Here is a 23,191-nt window from a genome sequence, read left to right as displayed (position 1 = left end):
TGCGCTGCCTTACCTCATATCGCTGACGCTCAGCTTTCACTGCCTTTCGCTGCCTCCACTTCTTTGGGGCAGCGATATTCCCCAGCCTGTGCCCAGGGTCCCTTGCCGCCCAATATCTCCTCCCAAGTCCAGGTGTCCTGAACCTTCGGCTCCCTGTTACCATGCTGCTTGGTCCGTTTGTGGTGGGTAGTTCTGTAACGATTCTCGTCTTCGGATGAAGAGTATGAAAAATCGGACCAATGCGCAGCGTGGTAAGTGTTCCTGTAACTTTTATTAGAACAGAAACACTAAACAAAATAACAAAGGGAGGAAAACGAAACAGTCCTGTAAGGTGCAGCAACACAAAACAGAAAACAACTACCCACAACCCATAGTGGGAAAACAGGCTGCCTAAATATGGTTCTCAATCAGAGACAACGATTGACAGCTGCCTCTGATTGGGAACCATACCAGGCCAAACACCTAGACATATAACACATAAAACAAAACATAGAATGCCCACCCCAACTCACACCCTGACCAAACTAAAATAGAGACATAAAAAAGGAACTAAGGTCAGGACGTGACAATTAAAATGTTCCATTACAGTACCACTGTCCATATTTTCAAGCATAGTGATGGCTGCATCATGTTATGGGTATGCTTGTAATCGTTAATTACTGGGAGTTTTCAGGATAAAAAAGAAACAAATTAATGTGAAGCACAGGCAAAATCCTAGAAGAAAACCTGGTTCTGTCACACCTTGATCAGTTTCACCTGTCCTCATTATTGTCTCCACCCCCTCCAGGTGTCGCTTGTTTTTCTGTCTCTTTGTGCCAGTTCGTCTTGTATGTTTCCAAGTCAACCAGCGGTTTTCCCGTTCTCCTGCTTTTTGCGTTCTACTTTTTCTAGTCCTCCCGGTTTTGACCCTTGCCTGTTTCTGGACTTTGTACCCGCCTCCCTGACCATTCTGCCTGCCTTGACTATGAGCCTGTCTGCCACTCTGTACCTCCTGTACTCTGATCTTGTTTGGACCTTTTTGATTGTTCACGATCATTCTCTTGCCTACCCCTTTGGTATAATAAACTTTGTAAGACTCCAACCATCTGCCTCCTGTGTCTGCATTTGGGTCTCGCCTTGTGCCATGATAGGTTCAGTCTGCTTTCCACTAAACAATAGGAGATGAATTCACCTTTCAGCAGGACAATAACCCAAAACACAAGACCAAATCTACACTGGAGTTGCTTACCAAGATGTGTCTTCCCCTATTCCTGAGTGGCCGAGTTACAGATTTGATTTAAATCTGCTTGAAAATCTATGTCAAGAATTGAGTTCTCCAAAGTTTTGGCATCTTCCAGAATTAAGGCCGCAAATCCACCATATAAATAGTTTAGTGTGAATAGTATGAAGTTCCAGAAATATGGATAACTATTGCACAAGGTGCAACCTTTGGTAGGCTGCTGGCAGGCTTTGGATGCGGTACAGGAAATCCATGTCAGCCTGGGCTCGTGGTTCTCACTGGGTAAGTGAAATGATAGGTTGCAAAAAGTGATCATGCATGCAGCAAATGACATGTAACTATAACCCAGCGAACAACAAACTTTCTCACAACTTTATAGACGTGCTAAGAATGTTTCCAAGAGACCATTCCTTGATGTCAAATAGAACTTACCCAAAACCTGGTTATCATGTTCTCAGAGTATAAGATATTACGTTTATTGACATGTTAAATGAGAATGTTGTAAGAACATTCATGTTAGGAAAATATTCCATCAACATCCCACCAAATGTATACAAAACATGCTTGCCATGTTCTCAGAATATAAGATATTCTAAACATGTTTCATGGGAACGTTGCAAGAACATTAGTCTCCTGTGTTCTGAGGGTTAGGTGAATATTCCATCAACGTCCCACCAAAACATACATAGAACATGGTTGCCATGTTCTGAGAATATAAAACGTTAATGTTCTAGACACGTTTCATGGGAACGTTGCAAGAATGTTCCTGTATATCAGTTATCAGGACGTCGTCTGATGGTCCCAACGAAACGTTTTCCAAAAAACAACAATTGTTTCATCATCCCAGCAAACTAGGAACATTCCCATAACATTAGCTAAGATTCCCATGAAGTTCGAGTTAGGGAGGCCAAAGAGCTCTTTTTCATGTCATCTGACCATAGTACAACCTGGAGTTTGACAAACAAGCTCTTTGGCCACGCACACCAGTGGTGAGGTTTACTTAAAAAACAGAAGCATATGCAGAAAAGTACCTAATTACAAAAGGTAATAATTTGAACCTCGATTCTTTTCTCGATTTAAAAAAAATGACTTGTTAAAAGAATGCTTTGGGATTTTGCCAATTCTTCTGATTCTGGGGAAGAAGATAAAGGGCTTCATTGCCAAAATCCCGAAGCATCCCTTTAAACAAAATCTTTTTCTCTGAGCAATTTTATTTGTAGAAAATATACTGAACAAAAATATAAACATGGAACATGCAACAATTCCAAAGATTTAAATAAATTCATTAGGCCCTAATCCATGGATTTCACATCACCGGGAATACAGATAGTATGCATCTGTTGGTAAAAGATATCTTCAAGAAAATAGTCCTCACCATGGGCCTCAGGAGCTCGTCATGGTATTTTGGGGCATTCAAGTAGCCATTCATAAAATGCAATTGTGTTCGTTTTCTGTAGCTTATGCCTGACCGTGCCATAAACCCACTCTATTCACAATGTTGACATCAGCAAACCACTCACCCACATGACGCCATACCCATGGTCTGCGGTTGTGAGCATTTCACTGTAAGGCCTACACCTGTTGTATTTGGCGCACGTGACAAATAAACTTTGATTTGATTTGAGGCTGGTTGGATGTACGTTGGAGGCGGCTTTATGTAGAGAAATGAACATTAAATTCTCTGGCAACAGCTCTGGTGGACATTCCGGCAGTCAGCATGACAATTGCACGCTCCCTCAAAACTTGAGACATCTGTGGCATTGTTTTGAGTTACAAAACAGCACATTTTTGAGTGACCTTTTATTGTCCCCAGCACAAGGCGCACTTGTGTAATTATCATGCTGTTTAATCCGCTACTTGATATGCCACATCTGTCAGGTGGATAGATTATCTTGGCAAATAAGAAATGCTCACTAACAGGGATGTTAACAAATTTGTGTACCAAACTTGAGAGAAATAAGCTTTTGTGGGAATGGAACATATCTGGGTTATTTTATTTCAGCTCGTGAAACATGGGACCAACACTTTACATGTTGCGTTTATGTTTTTGTTCAGTGTAATATAGATTATATATACACAAATGTATAAGGACACCCCTTCAAATAACTGGATTTGGCTATTTCAGCCACACCCATTGCTGACAGGTTTATAAAATGAAGCACACAGCCATGCAATCTCCATTGGCAGTAGAATGGCCCATACTGAATAGCTCAGTGACTTTCAACGTGGCACCGTCAAAGGATACCACCTTTCCAACAAGTTCGTCAAATTTCTGCCCTGCTAGAGCTGCCCCAGTCCACTGTAAGTGCTCTTATTGTGAAGTGGAAACGTCTTGAAGAAGTATTCCCAGTGGCAATTTTAGAATTTTAGCAAATTTTTAGCAATTTTTACCCCCCCCCCCAAAAAAAAAAAATTGTGGGATGCATGCCAGCAAAACCACTACACAACACAACACTAAACAATACTGTACATTAATTGCACTATAACGGTGACAAACAGTGCCCACAAACTGGGCCTACATAAAGCTTTTCCAACTGCAGTCCCAACACCTTACCACTGCTACACCTGGCTATCAGTGGAGACTTGTCTGGCAGCGAACCAGTTCATTCAGCCTCATTTACTGCCTTTGAAAAAAATATGCTTTAATTAACAAATGTGGTTTCTACTGACAATTGAGATGTACAAACTATGGCATAAGGGGACGACGAGCGGATAAGAGGCAATCCAAAATTTCAATTAAGACATTAATGAGCGAGCTAGGACGGACGTAGTCAATATAACTATTTGTTTAGCACTTTTGAAATGTACAGAGATAGAATTCAGAACATGGGCCGTTCTTACAGCATTCTACCCGTACACCAAGTCAGAACCATAGGATAAATAAAGGGGGCGTATAAGCAGACAATGAAAGCTTTGACAACATTCAATGATTACATTTTGCTAAAACAGGCTATGGATGATCATTCAAAACTAATTTTCCAAGTTGGAGCTTGTTTGTTCCTGAGGTCCCAGTTGCCTTGAACTCAGTGAAGTCTGAGATTTTCCAGTTGTTTTGAATGCGGCAAAAGTCATGCCTGCTTGACAGCATGGCCAATGTTAAATGTTTATCCTTTTAAGCTAGGAAAAGAGACCCTTAAACTCAGACTTGGACCACACACCCACTCCACTGAATAACAGGCTAGTGATTGCTTTTCAATGCTTAGCCACTGATTCCTTCCAAACTCATTGTTGAATTTGCAATTTCAAACTTGTTGTATAATGTATAACTCCAACGGCCGATCAGCACTGATACGTTTTATCTATAATTTCTCTTCATAATTTCTCTTCATTTGACAAGGATTGATAAGGATTTGCCAGTTGATTGTTGACTTGATTCATGACAATGACTGCTAGCTTGCTAGCTAAGATTTTTAAAGTATCAGTCAAATCAAAGCTACGGTAGATATGTGATTTGGCGTCATTTTATCTGTGGTCAATGACCTTGTATGGAACATTTCTGGCATCTTTTATTTTAGCTCTTGAAACATGGGACCAACACTTTACATATTCCATTTATTTGTTTTTGGTCAGTGTAATTGGTTGTTTTGTCTTGTTTCTACCAATGTAATTCAAATGGAAACGGCCCAAGCTGCTTGCTATAGTTAGCACGCTAGTTAGTCTGTCAGGCAAGAAAATAAAATTTGGGCTGCGCTCTTGTAGCGTCAACCTCAGCTGTCACTTTCACTAGCTAGCCATACAGACAACCAGCTAACTAGCCGCTGAAATGGATTGACTAATTTGTGTTTATCTGTTGGCCTTAGTTTATGGTTTGTCATGTTTGCTAGGTGCAGACATTCATAGGCTATACATTGCCTTGTTTTCCTATTATTTGACAGCTTAGCTGTTGTGTTAGGGCAGTGTAGATGCCCGTGCAATGGAGCTCATATGATGAGTTGGATATATGTTTACATAGCCAGCTAACAAGTTGCTTGTTGTATCCTGTTTCTACAGATGCAATTCATTTGGAAACTGACCCAGCTTTGTAACTAATCAGCTAACATTGGCAAACTATGTAGTTAGTCTGTATTGTATAAATGTGCAAATCCCAGAAAACATTGGAGCTACACTCTGAAGGTGGGTTGAGGCTAATCAACCACTGCTCTTATTTGTTGTCAAACTTGAATTTGACAACAAATAACTCCATGGAGAAGCTGGGGATAAAACCAAGGACCTCACAATTGTGTTGCACCTCATCCCCTTTCTTTGGTAGACATAATGCCATATCATTACAGTGTGCTGTTTCATATACAACTCCAATACCATGTCAGTCATCTTCCATTACGGCACGGACGGGGATTGAATCCATGATTTGGTTAACAAAACTGACACCTTCCACTTAGCCACCATGCCACTATTTTCTGCTTGGAATATCGAAAGTAGTAGTTGCGTAAAAATGTGAATTTGACACAAAACAACTCCTTGGAGAAGCGAGGACCTCATGCGCTCCACCTCTGCGCAATAGCATGTACTTTCTAAATATACACACCACTCCATTGAAACTACAAGGCCATGATATCAGCAATCCTTAAAGTGGTTGTTGCACTGCCATGGCGCGAGCTTCTAGAACCCACCCAGATGGGTCTTGGAGCTTGTGCATGCCCAGAGTAATTTACTACCCGGTGGTGCTGGGGCAAATCAGATCACACAGCAGTGTGGAAGGCCGGAGGGAGAGGGTGCCATATGTTGTCATGTTCATTCAGAGAAACACAAGTACTATTCCACCCAGATTCACTCCCAGTCAAGATTCATGTTATATTACCAAAACTGTGAGTGTGTTGGTGAAAATGAAAAAAAACTGAAAAAAGAAGCATTGTTGTTACCAGACATCCTGTCATCCTGTGCAGGGTCAGGGCCTCATATAGGACATTCTGTGGAGGGTCAGAATCCAAATCACAGTCAGCATAATTGCACTAGAAGGTGAGGGCATTCACAGTCGACTGCTCAGACGGGTGAGGGCATGCCTGCCAATCGATTTTATTAATGTACTTCATACATTTTGAGTGAGTAATTTAGTCAAATATGTCGTTAGCATGAACTTGCTTGACCATTCTGTAGGTCATGTGATAGAGGAAGGCCAGGGTTCAGAGGAAAGCCAGGGTTCGGCGGGAGCCAGTTTAGCTTAGAGGAATGAGCCCACTCTAGGACCGGGACCCCCCCGCCCGCCCGCCCGCCCGCGCGCGATGACGTATCCCAGAAAGGAGATAGTGGAACAATGGAATTCACACTTCTCAGCCTTGACATACAACTGGTTCTCCAAGAGTAGCTGTACGACTTGTGGAGGACATGCTCCTAAACTGAACGAGAAAAGACAAGGATGTCGTTGAGGTAAATGAACACAAATCAGTTCAACATGTCACGGAGCACATCATTGACCAGAACCTGGAACACTGCGGGAGCGTTGTTCAATCCGAAAGGCATCACCAGATACTCAGTGTTTTAAAGGCTGTTTCACATTTGTCTCCTTCACGTATCCGAACCAGATGGTAGGCGTTCCGAAGGTCTAACTTCGAAAATACAGTCGCCCCCTGGAGAAGCTCATACGCAGAGGAGAGGAGTGGTAGCGGTTCTTTACTGTGATGTCATTGAGGCCCCAGTAGTCGATACACGGGCGCAGGGTTTTGTACTCCTTCTCCACAAAGAAGAACCCTGCACCGTTAGGAGAGGACGAAGGATGAATGCTCCCAGCAGCCAGAGAGCCCTCAATGTACTCCTCCATGGCCTTTGTCACCGGACCAGACAGGGAATAAAGCTGCACATGAGGCAGCTCCACCGCAGGATAGAACCCGTAGCCCAGTCGATCAGGGAGTTGTGCCTCTGGAGCCATGACAATCGCAAAACCACGGGAGCATGAAGAGATTCAATGAGCAGGAACTGCATGGACTCACTGTGATTCCCTGATACTCTGGTTGATAGGAATAGTGCTGAGATTGATCCTGCCAATAGAGTGCCCATTCAATGCTCTGGCGTCCATGGGATTGGAGAGGGGTTGTGTGGAGATCCCCGGCTCCGACACCAGGGCATTGTCCATAAAACTCTTGTCAGCCCGAGAGTCCAGGAGCACCCGGAAAGATTTAGAGCGGTCACCCCACAACAGGATAGCATGGAGAGGAGTATGAGTAAAGACTCATGGCCCACCAGCGTACTCCTACCTTCTGATGGGCCTGGGCTTTTTATTGGACAGGTGGATATATAAAATACCGACAGCTTTTAGAGCTTAGTCTGCGTGAACATTCCTCAGGGGTTAATCTAGCCTTGCCCAGTTGCATGGATGCCGGAAAAGACAAGTCGACAGTCCTCGATGATTCCCAAGGGAACTCCGGTAACTTCGGATTCTCTCGGAAGTGTAGGCGTCTGGGACTTCTGGGATTCTTCGGAGGCGAGGGAGAAATGAGTGGTCGGGAACAGACTTCCTCTCCCTCCTGTGTTCCCACAGCTGCCCAGCAATCCCTATAGTCAGGGCTATGAGGAAATTGAGGTCCATGGGTAGCTCCCAGGCTGTGAGGTTGTCTTTGACCCTCTCCGATAATACATGAAGGAAGGTGTTGAATAGGGACTCTGGATTCCAGGCACTCTCGGCTGCCAACGTGCGAAAATCTACAGCATAGTCAGCCACACTACGGGAATCCTGACGCAGTTGCAGAAGCTTCTGAATCGCCTTTCTCCCGGACATCGGAGAATCACACACCTTCCTTACTTCCGCCACGAACTCCTCCAGATTATGTCACACGGCGGTTTGTTGCTCCCACATCACCGTAGCCCAGACGAGCACCCTCCCCGAAATCAGCGTTATAAGGTTACGCTATCTTCGAGCAATCCAAAGGAAATGAAGAGGGCTGAAGCTCGAAGATGAGGGACAACTGGGAGAGAAACACCCGGCATGCTTCAGGATCCCCAGCATAGCGCTCTGGAGGTGTTAAGTCGGGTTCTTGGAGAGCCGGGGTGGGAAGGGGAGAAGCACCGCTAGAGGCGGGGTTACTGAGAGTCTGGGCAGGTACCGTTGTGGCTTGCTGCCTATTAGATAGCCCGAAGAATTGCTCCAGTAAGTTATCGAAGGTTTGGTCATGGCGTTCTGCCACAGTGCGGAATCTCTCTATAAGGTTCCGTAGCAAGTCCTTGTGTCTTCTAATGGTGGCTCCTTGTGAGGAGACAGTGTTGCAGAGCTGGTCCAAGTCTGCTGGGTCAGTCATAGCCAGTTCGTACTGTCACAACTCAGGACTTCAGTCTCCGGTGCAAGTTGACCGAAGTTTGCTAGATGGGTTTGTGTCACGTCACACAGCTAGCCAAATCAAACATTTTCTTTGGTTACAAGTCAGTGAACGAGAAGGAAAGCTGCAGTCCGCAGTGCTCTGTCTGACTTGACCATCTACGGTGGAGCAATTTACTTCATGGAAGGACAAAACTCCACCCCACCAAAACAAGCTGACATAGCTTTTTAAACAGTTCTTGCACTAAAAGGGAATTATCATAATTTTCACAGTATCTCATAATGTGTAAAATTATGTTTTCAACTGCTCTGGAGCTTTAAGGAAAACAAGTGGGATCTGACATCAAAATAAAACAATTTGGGGTCCAAGGTTCCTTGAAGGATTTTGCATCTCTAGGCCCCCCCCACCCCCATATTCTTTTAAAAAATAATGTTTTTTTGGATTGGGGTTTTTTGGAAACCCCAATATGGCTGCCATAATATTTGATGGAGGTTATATCACCTGTAAACACGTAAGTACAACACTCATGCTCATAATTAATGTTTTGGTGTAAATCTACTTTATTCTGAATCTCAATATGGCTAACATGATTACACTCAAACACCTTTGCCTGCTTAGATGTTGCCCTTGTTTATTTTGTATTGTGTTATTCTGTTTTTAAAAGGGTTTCATATGGCTGTTGGTAAAGCTAGTGTGGTGGAAATTCAATATTAAGTCAATATTAAATTAATCCCTTCAGTCCTCTTATTTACTGCTCTACAAAAAAAGCTACATAGGCATGGGTTCATAGGGTTGGTTCCTGTGCATGACTCCCAAGAAACTCCTATCTTAACTCCCAGAACAGATGCTGGGCCTTCTGCCAATTGGTCTGAGGAGGAGGTCACAGTCGCCTGCACAATCCAAGATAGAGTGAGAGGAGATGCATACTGTGTACAACTCAAGGCTCTCTCTTCAGACAATTACAATTTCCCTTACACTCAGTTCTGTAATAACGAATGTTACTATTTAAGGTAATCATTATATTATAGCTTAAACTATCAACGGAGGTTCTATCAAAAATAATTATATTAAAAGTAAGCAAAATCAACGCATAAAACCACAGACACTTTCAAACCCTTCATTCTGGGTTTTACAATCTGACTAGAAACTGATCCTTATTTCATAGCCTTTACACTTCTAAAACCATTGCAGTAGAGTGGTTTAACTTAAGAATTTTGCTTCATACAGTTACACACATGCTTCCTTACACGGAGGGAAAATGTTATGTTTGTGTGTATCAGATAATACACAGATCGTATGTTTAGCAAAAATGCTGTTTTTCTAATAACCAACTCTGTTGTGTTCATTCGAGTGACTGACTGATTGTACACAATGATTGATTGTACATGGGATAAATCATCACTATCACTATATAAGAAATTTGGCAGTATGTCCAGAACATTACTCTGGAAACCAAAAGGAGTATCTCAGTTTCAAGGTCTCAGCTTTGAGAGAAGAAGCCTTGTGAGGTATCGGTCAGTCACATGCAGGAACCAACATTAATAATGAATAATGTAGATCATGCTTAAATGACTTGTTTGTATAGCGTTATATAAGAACTGAATGGGAACGCTCTTTTCATAGTTTTCATCAAGCTTTGATTGAGTTTGTGAACCTCTCCGGCCGTGATAATAAAGATTGATTAATTTACATTGAGTTTAAGTCCATAGTGGTGAATTTCCACAACAATTTTGGCCTCACGAATACAAAGGTTTAATCTTCTCAACATGATCCATCAGTGAATGTCTGAGAGGGAACACTGATGGCGCATTCTTGGGAAGGCATTAAGGGAAATTCCCATCTCACTAAAAAAGGATGAGGACACGCCCGTAACAGACTTTCACTGTGGGATGCATCTGTGAGGAACACAATATCTACAAGACCTATAAGGACAACTCAACTGATTTCAGTAAATCAATTTAAATGAATTTGCTTAAAAACCAATAAAACTAACCATAAAAATGAGCAAAGGTACAATATTCTTAAGATAAGGCTATAACTAATCTCAGGAGAAGTCTAGAGTGAGGGCCCCACTGACAATTGTCTGTAAGCATTTATGAGAAGTGTCCTCATGATCTGAGAACCACTGATAATAGCACAAGGTGTTATTTTATATGTGTAGGAAGTAGCAGAAAGAGAAAAATAATCATGTTCAGTTAGCACTCCAAAGGGCAGTCAGGTTTTTTTTGTGGCTTTGTTTGGTTATGACAGTTTGCTCTGGGAAAATGGGTATGGAGGGAGCCATACAGGCCCTGTTACAAGCGACAGCCGCCCAACAAAAGGCAACTAGAGCTTAACAAATAGCTCATCATTCAGCAATGCGAATGTATCAGGACACGTTACAGGTCCAGCACAGCACCAACCAGCTGCTCAGAGAGGAGCAAGAGAGAAACACCTGGGAGTTAAGAAAAGGCCTAAAGGGGCTAGCGGACCAAATTGGGGCTCAGTTACCAGCTGCAAATACCCAGAGTCGGGCCAATCCTTTTCTTCAAAAAATGACACAGCAGGATGATGTGGAAGCATATCTCAACACCTTCGAAAGGACGGCAGAGAAGGAGAAGTGGCTGAAAGAAGAATGGGCAGGGCTTCTGGCACCATACCTGGTGGGGGAATTTCAAAGTGTATTTCGACCTGGAGTTGAAATACGAAAGAAGAAGAGCCAATGCAATGTAACCTCTGTGAAAAAGAAGAAGCTGATATATTGTATGCATGTCCTGTGGTAACCACTGTACTTGAAAGATCAAGAAACAAACATATGTGCATGGTAAAGGTTGAAGGGAAAGAGGTTGAAGTCCTGCTTGATTCTGGAAGTATGCTAACCCTGGTCGTTGCAAACCTAGTGCCGACTCAAACTGGATACAAGTCAGGATATCAGTGTTACGGGCATTCATGGGGATACCCGCCCGTACCCCAAAGCCTTAGTAAGCATACAAACCGAGGACGGGCTGCTGGATTATGAGGTCAGCGTGGTCCCAAAGATGTCATATGATGTAATGCTGGGTAGATACTTTCCTAACTTTGTGAAGTTATGCCAAAAGAACGGCATATTTGAGAAGCCAACAACCCTGACCAAGCAGGAAGTAGCATGTAGCCTTCAACCAAAGCCAAGAAAAGAGAAGGTCTCCCAGGGGCCAACCTCACAGGTGCTAGTAGGGGAGGATGAGGAAGAAGTGGCAGACCTCATCCATAACAAGCAGCCTGGTACTAGTGGGGCCGGGGTCGATCTGGATCCAGAGGACAACTATTATCTAGAACCAACAGACCTGGCAGGCTCCCTGACTATTTTCAGGACAGCCCTAAACCAGGATCCAACCCTGTAGCGAGCCCGAGCAGAAGTGCAGGTCGTAGATGGTACTCCCATAAATGATGGGACGATGCCTAATAGCTTTCCCCACTTAATCATGAAAAAGGGTTTAGTGTACAGAGTCTCAAAAGGGTTGATGTGGTGGAACAGTTGTTGGTCCCAACCCGGTACCGGAGGACAGTACTGGATCTAGCTCATGGGCACATTCTGGGATGAGACCTTGGTATCGATTTAAAACTCGAGACCGGATTGTAAGGAGGTTTTACTGGCCAGGAATTCAGGTTGAAGTGGCTCGGCATTGTGGAGAGTGCCCCGAGTGCCAGGTAACGGCTCCCCGACCAGCTGTTAGAAGTATGTTAGTGCCACTCCCCATAATCAAAACGCCATTTGAGAGGATAGCGATCGATATAGTGGGCTCACTACCCAAATCCGCCAGAGGGCACCAATACATTCTGGTCATTCTATGTAGATTATGCCACTCTCTACCAAGAAGCCATTCCCAAAACTATTGCCAAGGAATTAATGCTGCGGTTCACCAGGGTAGGGGTTCCAAAGGAGATCCTTACTGACCAGGGACCCCCTTTATGTCCAGCCTTATGGCGGAACTTTGTCAATTGTAGCAGGTGAAACAGTTGAGGACATCGGTTTACCATCCTCAGACGGACGGGCTGGTTGAGAGATTTAACCGCACCCTGAAGTCAATGCTCAGGAAGGTAATCGATAAGAATGGGAAAAACTGGCATTGCTTGTTGCCGTATCTGATGTTTGCCATTAGAGAGGTTCCCCAAGCCTCGCTGGTGTTTTCCCCCTTTGTGCTGGTATATGGGAGGCACCCCCGGGTGCCCGGGAACACCAATCCACCCCATATACTAGTGCTATAGAGCACGTCACAGCAATGCAAGACAGGATAACCACAGTCATGCCCATCGTCAGAGAGCAACCACAAGAGCACCAGCAGGCTACCCTGAGAGAATTTCAACCAGGAGATAAGGTGTTAGTGCTGGTCCCCACGATAGAGAGCAAACTACTAGCCACATGGAAAGAACCATATGAAGTACTGGAGAGAATAGAAGAAGTTAGGAGATGTAACCAACGGTTACTGGCAAATTCCTCTGACCCCCAGAGCCAGAGAAAAGACAGCCTTTGCAACCCCTGACGGTTTGTTTCAATACACCGTCATGCCATCACGGTGAACCCTGCCAAGTGTTACGTGGGGTTAGAGGAAACAGAGTATCTGGGATACATCGTGGGATGAGGGTTAATCAAACCCCAACGTAAGATTGTGGAGGCAATTGGAGGATGGCTGAAACCAGTAAATAAGAAGCAGGTTCGAGCCTTCCTAGGGTTGACTACCGGAAGTTCATCCCAAGTTATGCCACAGTGGCCGCCCCACTCACCGACATGACTAGAGCCAGAGGGCCAAACATGGTAAAATGGGATGAAAAGGGCCACCAAAGCATTTAGAACATTACAGAAGGCTCTCTGCTATAATCCGGTGCTGGTGGTACCAGACTTTGAGCGAGAGTTCGTGGTTCAGACAGATGCCTCAGAGCTCAGAGCCATGCTATCCCAAGAGGTAGAAGGGGTGGAACACCCCATCCTGTTTTTAAGCAGGAAGCTGGAACCACGGGAGGCCAACTACTCAGTCGTTGAGAAAGAGGCGCTGGCAGTAAAGTGGGATCTAGAAAGCCTGAAATACTACCTGCTAGGGTGCCACTTCACCCTCATCAGTGACCATGCCCCACTCACTCGGATGCAGAGGGCAAAAGAGAAAAACGCTCGGGTGATGTGGTGGTTTTTGAGTCTCCAACAGTTTCACTTTGACTTGGTCGAATCTAGGGTGGGAGATGTGTGGCAAAGAAGGGGGTCGAGTGATAAATGGCAGATATGTGAGAGCAGAACTAATAAACTGGCTCTGCCCTCTCACTAAAATGGCCACCCCGATCAGAACTACATATCACAAAATGGCTGACCACCAAAACTACCATTCCCAGAAGCAAGGGGAATGCTCAGAAGGTGGGGCCGACCCACAAATAAGGGGTCAAGACAAACTAGGAAGAGAGAGAGGAGGGGCTGAAAGGATCTGTAAACCATAGAGAAAGAGACAATATATATCGTCTGGATTTACCGTGTATGAGCTGGACTGTTTGGACTTACCTGTTGGCGTTTGGACCTGGACCTACCGAGAACCCGGTTTGTGTACCGAACCCTGCTATCCTTGACCTTGCCTGAGGCCTGGGTGGACCAGGATGGAGAAACAAACACACAGGTACTATCCTGTTTGAAAGAACTCTCATTCTGGGGTGATTTTGGGGACAGTTTCCTGCTTAATTTGTGACAAACTCTCCTATCTTGAAGAGGTTTGTCACAAGGGGTAATAGTCTAGTTACAGTTTGATATTATACATTTCTACTTTTGTCAAAGTAGTTTTCATTGCAAGTTAAAGCTTGCTGTTAGTTAGCTGATGGATGGCTGGATTGCTAGCTAACATTGAACCTACTATATTTGGTTAACTTTAGCTAGCTATGACAATCGGTTTGTATTGCTAGTACGCTATGGTTTGGGATTATAGTTAATTGTTTAGCGAGCTAACATTAACGTTACATGTCTAAACAAAAGACCCCAAGTTAAAGCTTGCTGTTAGCTAGCTAACATTCATTTACGTGTATGGACTTTGTGTAACGTGACCATAGTGCTGTTTTCTCAGAAAGCCATTTCGCATTGCTAGTTACAGCCTAATGTTAGCTAGGTAACATTGACCCAATATTGTTAACTTTAGCTAGCTGTGACATTCGATTTGTATTGCTAGCACTCTATGGTTTGGAATGATGGTGAATTGTTTAGCTGGCTAGCTACATGTCTAAACAAAATACCAAGTTAAAGCTTGCTGTTAGATAGCTAGCTGACGTTAAGATGAACTGTGTGTAGTGATATCTCAGAATGCCATTTCACATCTATTGTATAATAATGCTAAAGTATTTGTATCTGAAATTTGTCTTTTAGAATCAGTAGAACACGCCTGACTCTCCTCCACCAGTCATACAAGGATAATGGTCTAATGCCTCTCATCAAAAAGAGAGCTGGCAAAAGCAAACACAGGTTTAACCTGAAGTATGAGGACTTGCAGCGAGTAGTGAACTAAGTCAACAACTACTCAGAGGATAATGTATTACCAGAACGCCACCCAGGCCACAAACACTTTGGTGGATTGCAGCTGTCATCCCAAGTGACAAAACGGCAGTGTGGTGTCTCTACAAGGAATCGATGACAACAATTGGTATGTAAAGCATAAACACATTTTGATTATTTAATTGACCTCCAACATGATTGGCCCTACTTGTATTGATCTCACATTATTGCTGTATTTTCCAGAAGCTGTTAAGTCAGCCAAGCTGAAGAAGCAAGAGCTGCATCTCCTGCTTGTTCAGAGTGAGCAGTCTTTCTACGAGAAGATGGTTGCTGACTGTAAGACCACCTGTCAAGACCTGCAGTTGTCTCTGGGGACCCCTACTAAACCAGTTGTCTCTGGGGACCCCTACTAAACCAGTTGTCTCTGGGGACCCCTACTGAACCAGTTGTCTCTGGGGACCCTACTAAACCAGTTGTCTCTGGGGACCCTACTAAACCAGTTGTCTCTGGGGACCCTACTAAACCAGTTGTCTCTGGGGACCCTACTAAACCAGTTGTCTCTGGGGACCCTACTAAACCAGTTGTCTCTGGGGACCCCTACTAAACCAGTTGTATCTGGGGACCCCTACTAAACCAGTTGTCTCTGGGGACCCCTACTGAACCAGTTGTATCTGGGGACCCCTACTAAACCAGTTGTCTCTGGGGACCCCTACTAAACCAGTTGTCTCTGGGGACCCCTACTAAACCAGTTGTCTCTGGGGACCCCTACTAAACCAGTTGTCTCTGGGGACCCCTACTAAACCAGTTGTCTCTGGGGACCCCTACTAAACCAGTTGTCTCTGGGGACCCCTACTAAACCAGTTGTCTCTGAGGACCCCTACTAAACCAGTTGTCTCTGGGGACCCCTACTAAACCAGTTGTCTCTGGGGACCCCTACTAAACCAGTTGTCTCTGGGGACCCCTACTAAACCAGTTGTCTCTGGGGACCCCTACTAAACCAGTTGTCTCTGGGGACCCTACTAAACCAGTTGTCTCTGAGGACCCCTACTAAACCAGTTGTCTCTGGGGACCCTACTAAACCAGTTGTCTCTGAGGACCCCTACTAAACCAGTTGTCTCTGAGGACCCCTACTAAACCAGTTGTCTCTGGGGACCCCTACTAAACCAGTTGTCTCTGGGGACCCTACTAAACCAGTTATCTCTGGGGACCCCTACTAAACCAGTTGTCTCTGGGGACCCCTACTAAACCAGTTGTCTCTGGGGACCCCTACTAAACCAGTTGTCTCTGGGGACCCCTACTGAACCAGTTGTCTCTGGGGACCCCTACTAAACCAGTTGTCTCTGGGGACCCCTACTAAACCAGTTGTCTCTGGGGACCCTACTAAACCAGTTGTCTCTGAGGACCCCTACTAAACCAGTTGTCTCTGGGGACCCTACTAAACCAGTTGTCTCTGAGGACCCCTACTAAACCAGTTGTCTCTGGGGACCCCTACTAAACCAGTTGTCTCTGGGGACCCTACTAAACCAGTTGTCTCTGGGGACCCTACTAAACCAGTTGTCTCTGGGGACCCCTACTAAACCAGTTGTCTCTGGGGACCCCTACTGAACCAGTTGTCTCTGGGGACCCCTACTAAACCAGTTGTCTCTGGGGACCCCTACTAAACCAGTTGTCTCTGAGGACCCCTACTAAACCAGTTGTCTCTGGGGACCCTACTAAACCAGTTGTCTCTGAGGACCCCTACTAAACCAGTTGTCTCTGGGGACCCCTACTAAACCAGTTGTCTCTGGGGACCCTACTAAACCAGTTGTCTCTGGGGACCCTACTAAACCAGTTGTCTCTGAGGACCCCTACTAAACCAGTTGTCTCTGGGGACCCCTACTGAACCAGTTGTCTCTGGGGACCCCTACTGAACCAGTTGTCTCTGAGGACCCCTACTGAACCAGTTGTCTCTGGGGACCCCTACTAAACCAGTTGTCTCTGGGGACCCCTACTGAACCAGTTGTCTCTGGGGACCCCTACTGAACCAGTTGTCTCTGGGGACCCCTACTGAACCAGTTGTCTCTGGGGACCCCTACTGAACCAGTTGTCTCTGGGGACCCCTACTGAACCAGTTGTCTCTGAGGACCCCTACTGAACCAGTTGTCTCTGGGGACCCCTACTAAACCAGTTGTCTCTGGGGACCCCTACTAAACCAGTTGTCTCTGGGGACCCCTACTAAACCAGTTGTCTCTGGGGACCCCTACTAAACCAGTTGTCTCTGGGGACCCCTACTAAACCAGTTATCTCTGGGGACCCCTACTAAACCAGTTGTCTCTGGGGACCCCTACTAAACCAGTTGTCTCTGGGGACCCCTACTAAACCAGTTGTCTCTGGGGACCCCTACTAAACCAGTTGTCTCTGGGGACCCCTACTAAACCAGTTGTCTCTGGGGACCCCTACTAAACCAGTTGTCTCTGGGGACCCCTACTGAACCAGTTGTCTCTGAGGACCCCTACTAAACCAGTTGTCTCTGGGGACCCCTACTAAACCAGTTGTCTCTGGGGACCCTACTAAACCAGTTGTCTCTGGGGACCCCTACTAAACCAGTTGTCTCTGGGGACCCTACTAAACCAGTTGTCTCTGGGGACCCCTACTAAACCAGCAAGCAAAGACATTAGGATGCATTACAGCTTTGATTTTGCTCAACGTTACGTTGCTCAAGCAATATTTCATCCTTTATACTGATTACGGACATACACGGATAGATAGAGCATACACCAAAATATATATTTTTTATATATCTATATACATCTATATATTTACATTTTTGGCAACTTTTACTTCACTACATTACCAAAAGAAAATAATGGACTTTTTACTCCATACATTTTCCCTGACACCAATTTTGACAGGAACATTTTCCAATTCACACACGTTTCAAGAGAACATCCCAGGTCATCCCTACTGCACTTGATCTGGCGGACTTACTAAACACATGCTTCATTTGTAAATTATGTCTAAGTGCTGGAGTGTGCCCCTGGCTATCCGTCAATAAAAATAAAGTAGTACAATTGGGCCGTCTGGTTTAATTCAAGGAATTTGAAATTATTTATATTTTTGATACTTAGGTACATTTTAGCAATTCCATTTACTGTTTACACTTAAGTATATTTAAAACCAAATACTTTAACTCAAGTAGTATTTTACTGGCCTACTTTTAATAGAAAATGACTCAAGTAAGTTACTTTTACTCTATGACAATTGTAAGTACTTTTTCCACCACTGGATGTGGCTGGGGGTTATAGCATTTCTTTCACATGACCCATCAATTTAGACAAGTGTGTCTGGGTAAGTGTCATCTAATGTTTATAAAATATTTTTATAAATGTATTTTGTTTTCTATTTACCTGGAATGTTTTCCTTATTCTAGACTACTACCACTTTTAGTCTATCTTTACTACACTACTCACTGTTAGACCTCACCTGTGAATCCTTAAAGAGATGGGTGGGGCTGGCTTAAGAGAGTGTGAAAAATGCTGAATGGGTGTAAAGGAGAGCTCTCCAGTAGGTACCAAAACATTCAAGGCCCTTTTCTCAAAAGTAAGTTTATCAACTTTCAAAGCAGAATGACTTTCCCATTGTTCCTCAAAATTTAGTGTATGATATACCATTTTACTTTTTACCAATGTAAAAAAAAAATTAAAAAGTTGCTAGACAGAATCCAGGTGGTGAGTCAGTCACATATGGAAACAATGTTCCCTTCTGACCTCATTTGCTCTATTCTCTTTCTGATATTCTGCACAGCAACAGGGACATGTGATAGACAAGTCTGACTTCTCCCCTCTCTGTGCCCCAGGTGACTGAGGCCCATATGAGGGAGGAAGTACAGCCACGAACACCAGAGTCTGAAGGGAAACATAAACAGTTCAACAACGGATTTAGTATAGGAAAGGGAAATTGTAAGAGTAGGATGGAGGATCTGTGCTGGGAACCAAAAGGGCCGTGTAAGTGAATGGTTCAGTACCCCCCAGAAGACTGGACAAGATAGACAGATGGAGATTTCCCTGCGGATGGGACACTGAGCACAGAAAAACTGGTATCTGTAAGAGGCCAACTTGAAGAGAAAGATTAAAGAAAAAGAGGAAGCCTGGCTGGCCTTTCTCTGAGGGGAACCCTTTCATAGGGCCCCCCTTTGTATCCGCCACTGCCAAATCCTCCACCAGCAGATGGAGATGGTGGCCTTCCACCCCCTCATAACCCACTTGGGGGTGGGCCTGTGCCCGGTGGAGGAACCGTGGGATCAAGAGCTGTTGGAGGAGCTGCAGAAGGAGCTGAAGACAGAAAGCAACCAGCCAAGACAAGAACCAGAGAAAATGAGCAAAGAGAAAGAGGCAGATGAAGAGGTAGAGGATGAGGGGCCCCTTCTGGAACTGACAGAGGGGGAGACTGGAGCTGCTACAACTGTGGGCAGTTAGGGCATTTCTCTAGACACTGTCCTAGAGCTGGAGAAGGCAAAGGAGAGTGGCCGTCCCCACCTGTTGGCATGCATGTGGATAACCCATTTGAAAGAGGTGGACGAAGGGACTACTAAATATAGGATGAGGCGGAAACAGAAGAAAATTAAGAACCAGGAGAAACCTGTCAAACCTATTGACATTTTAGTTGGTAAACATAGAATTCCATTTTTGGTTGGCACTGGGGCCGCAGTTTCAGTGTTGAAAATATCTGCCCTGTCTGCCCCCCTCAAAGAAAACAATGCACACAGTATGAGCATATGGAATTCCCTGAAGGATTGTCATTGGGATCGGGAGAAAATTGAATATTTCCGTGCCTGATGAACTGTTACTATGTTTGCCACCGGAATGATCAACATGTTGAGGGAGAGCTGAGAGAGCAGTCCCTCTCTTCCCCATTGCATGCTAACTGAGAAGTGTCTGAACACCTGCATTGTACTGCTGCTGTTCCCTCATGCGAAGAGGACCCAACAGAGATGGCCAAAACAAAAAGAGAAAGTTGAGATGACCATGAATGGGATATACAGAGGAGAAGACTTCGTAGCAGCTGGAGTGCTGCTGACGGAAACTAAGACAAGTCTGTTTGAAGCCCCTGGCTCTGTTCCCCATTGTAGTTTATCAAAAGCTCCTGACACACAATGGAAAGATGTGGGTGTTTGGATGAAGAAAGTAATGGAAGTAACTGACATTTACTCCTGAGGGACTGACCTGTTGCAACATCTACAACCACTGTGATTATTATTTGATTCTGCTGGTCCTCTACAAACGTTTAAACATCTTGAAAAACAATCTGGCCTTAATTTCCATGCACTCTTATAATCTCTACCCATCACAGCCAGAAGAGAGATGGCCACCCCTCAAAGCCTGGTTCCTTTCTAGGTTTCTTCCTAGGTTCCTGCCTTTCTAGGGAGTTTTTCCTAGCCACCATGCTGTTTGGGGTTTTAGACAGGTTTCTTTATAGCACTTTGTGACAACTGCTGATGTAAAAAGGACTTTATCAATGCATTTGATTGATTGATTGATTGATTGATTGGGTGGCCTGGAAGGGAGAGGGAAAGTGGTAAACTTCCAACAGCAACTTTCTTATTCCCCATACTGGGCTACTGCAATGACAATACCATGAAAATAAACAATTGAAACCATGCCTGTAGTGTTACAAGATAATTCACACATTGATTGGCTAAAAGATGTACCTGAAGAACTGTGGGCTAAATCAAAGACCGACATTGGACACATGAAAGAAGCTGTGCCAGTTGTGGTTAGGGATGTTAATGCCAGATTAACGCCATACCAGCAGTAAATCATGACTGCTGTAAAATTCCACGTGACCCTTGATTCACTGTAACTAGGTTTAACAGCCATCAAGTCACTAATGGCCTGGTACTCAGGGCTCTATTGTCCTTCTAATCACTCTGACGTCAATGCAAATGCGGTCGAAAATCAAACACTTCATGATTGAATTTGAATAATCTGCAGAGATAGCAATAGCAGAAACAAACATATTTGAAAAATCTGGTGTATTGACTTACCTTGATTTAACCATGGCTTCCCATATGGACAGAAAAGAGCAGAAGATCTGAGCAGTCCCATCAGGCCCAGTTTGTCAATAACAGGTGGAAACTGATTCTGAAAAACTGTCATAGATATTGTTTCAAAACCAAACACAAGTGCAGCCATTTGGGCACATTTTGAATTCAAGTCAACTGTGAAAGGTCAGCTAATAAACCTGGATGAAGCCATTTGCCGAATATGTGAGAGGAAAATATTTGTTAAACTCGCAAACACCTCGAATCTGAGAAGCCACCTTCGAATTAACCACCGTGCAAAATTAGCTGAACTCAGAGGAACCTCTGCCACAACAGATTCAACAGGTTGCAGCAAAACGTGGGGCAAGGGGCAGCTGAGTTGTTGCTTAGGCGTTCTCCTGGGTGGAGAAATACAAAAGAGACCGCAACAAATGGCAGAGAATAACTGACTTAATGACTCACTACTTGGTAAGGGAAGTGGTTCCTTTTCATACATTTGAAAAGCAATTGTTTAAATAATTATTGCTGGAAATGGACAATCAGTTTGAGTTACCATCGAGAGCATTCTTTCACGAGCGGCTGTTCCCAATATGTAAACTCAGCAAAAAAAGAAATGTCCTCTCACTGTCAGCTGCATTTAATAATCACTACAAAGGGTGCTTCAACAAAGTACTGACTAAAGGGTCTGAACACAAAAGATCTAAAAAAACTGTTTTTGCTTTGCCATTATGGGGTATTGTGTGTGGAATGAGGCGGGGAGGTCAGTTGAATCAATCGTAGAATAAGGCTGTAAAATAAAATGTGGATATAAAAAAATCAAGGGGTGTGAATACTTTACGAATTCAAAAATATAAACCCAACATGCAACAATCAACAATTTTACTGACTTACAGTTCATAAAAGGAAATCATTCATAAGACCTTAATCTATGGATTTCACATGACTGAACAGGGGCGCAGCCATGCCCACGCATAGGCCCAGGCCCACCCATGGCTGCGCCCCTGTCCAGTCATGTGAAATAGGCCCACCCACTCAGGCTCTAGGCCCAGCCAATCAGAATGAGTTTTTCCCCCACAAAAGGGCTTCATTACAGACAGAAATACAGTACTCCTGTTTCATCAGCTCTCCAGGTGGCTGGTCTCAGACAATCCCACAGGTGAAGAAGCCGGATTTGGAGAAGCCGGATCTGGCGTAGTTACACTTGGTCTGCGGTTGTGAGGCCAGTTGGATGTACTGCCAAATTCTCTAAAACGACTTTGGATGCAACTTATGGTATTAAAATGAACATTCAATTCTCTGTTAACAGCTCTGGTGTACATTCCTGCATTCACCATGCCAATTGCACACTATGTCAAAACTTCAGACATCTGTGGCATTGTGACACAAAACTGCACATTTTAGTGGCCTTTTGTTGTCCCCAGCACAAGGTGTACCTGTCCTTCATATTTTTGTTCAATAAATACAGTCAATGTTGTCATACACTGTAGCCTATTGATGTTTGCTTTCTCACCAAACACAAGGAAGAAAGAGGGGTATTTATTGGAGCACAGTGGATGTAAGATGTGTGTGATTTGTTGGACATTGACGCTTGCATGTACAGTTCCTTCAGAGAGTAATTCACACCCCTGGACTTTTTCCACATTTGGTGTTATAGGCGGAATTTAAAATGGATTCAATTGAGATTTGACACTGGCCGACACACAATACAGCAATGTCAAAGTGGAGTTGTTTTTAGAACTGTTCACAAATTTAAAAATGAAAATCTGAAATCTCTTGAGTAAATAAGTATTCAACTTTGTTAAGGCAAGCCTAAATAAATTCAGGAGTAAAACTTTGCTTAAAAAGTGACGTAATGAGTTGCATGGACTCACTGTGTTCAATAGTGTTTAACATGATTTTTGAATGACTACCTCATAGCTGTAAGGTCCTTCAGTCAAGCAGTGAATTTCAGATTCAACCACCAAGACCAGGGATGTTTTCCAGTGGCTCATAAAGGGCACCTAGTGGTCGATGGGTAAAATATCCCTTTGAGCATGGTGAAGTTACACTTTTTTTAAATTATTTTTTTTACAACGGGTGGGTCTAATCCTGAATGGTTTAAACCACTTTCCAGCCGGTGTCTATTCCACAAGTTACCTCCGGCTAAATCTGTGATGTTAAAATTTATATTTCTTTGTTCCATCTGACTGCGCATTCCACTGTCTCATTTTCAACAGCGGAGATTTGTATAAACCTGT

General features: G+C 44.1%; 1 protein-coding gene across 1 annotated transcript in view; it reads right to left on the bottom strand.

Annotated features, from left to right (window-relative positions):
* Positions 1-21,538, bottom strand: part of LOC112214460 (beta-1,3-galactosyl-O-glycosyl-glycoprotein beta-1,6-N-acetylglucosaminyltransferase 4-like) — a 40,480-nt gene extending 18,942 nt beyond the window's left edge. Inside the window, exons 1-2 of the mRNA XM_024373212.2 lie at positions 21,214-21,538; positions 20,958-21,062 (exon numbers count right to left, since the gene is read on the bottom strand). The gene's annotated coding sequence lies outside the window, so the exon portion shown is untranslated. The remainder of the gene's footprint in view (positions 1-20,957; positions 21,063-21,213) is intronic.
* Between the last annotated feature and the right edge of the window lie 1,653 nt (positions 21,539-23,191).

The sequence above is a fragment of the Oncorhynchus tshawytscha genome, linkage group LG20 (genome assembly GCF_018296145.1).
Source record: "Oncorhynchus tshawytscha isolate Ot180627B linkage group LG20, Otsh_v2.0, whole genome shotgun sequence".
Lineage (NCBI taxonomy): Eukaryota > Metazoa > Chordata > Actinopteri > Salmoniformes > Salmonidae > Oncorhynchus > Oncorhynchus tshawytscha.
This window is presented reverse-complemented; position numbering and strand designations above follow the sequence as displayed.